General features: G+C 42.4%; 1 protein-coding gene across 1 annotated transcript in view; it reads right to left on the reverse strand.

The window, feature by feature from the left end:
• Window positions 1-523, reverse strand: part of NTSR1 (neurotensin receptor 1 (high affinity)) — a 49,472-nt gene that overhangs the window by 18,238 nt on the left and 30,711 nt on the right. The window lies entirely within an intron of this gene.

Consider the following 523-nt stretch of genomic DNA (forward strand, 5'->3'; position numbering starts at 1 on the left):
TCACTTTCTGCCATAAGGGTGGTGTCATCTGCATATCTGAGGTTCTTGATATTTCTCCCAGCAATCTTGATTCCAGCTTGGGCTTCCTCCAGCCCAGCGTTTCCCATGGTGTACTCTGCATGTAAGTTAAATAAGCAGGGTGACAATATACAGGCTTGATGTACTCCTTTTTCTATTTGGAACCAGTCTGTTGTTCCATGTCCAGTTCTAACTGTTGCTTCCTGACCTGCATACAAATTTCTCAAGAGGCAGATCAGGTGGTCTGCTATTCCCATCTCTTTCAGAATTTTCCACAGTTTATTGTGATCCACACAGTCAAAGGCTTTGGCATAGTCAATAAAGCAGAAATAGATGTTTTTCTGGAACTCTCTTGTTTTTTCCATGATCCAGCAGATGTTGGCAATTTGATCTCTGGTTCCTCTGCCTTTTCTAAAACCAGCTTGAACATCAGGAAGTTCACGGTTCACATATTGCTGAAGCCTGGCTTGGAGAATTTTGAGCATTACTTTACTAGCGTGTGAGA

This window comes from Bison bison, unplaced genomic scaffold (genome assembly GCF_000754665.1).
Source record: "Bison bison bison isolate TAMUID 2011002044 unplaced genomic scaffold, Bison_UMD1.0 scf7180017864063, whole genome shotgun sequence".
NCBI lineage: Eukaryota > Metazoa > Chordata > Mammalia > Artiodactyla > Bovidae > Bison > Bison bison.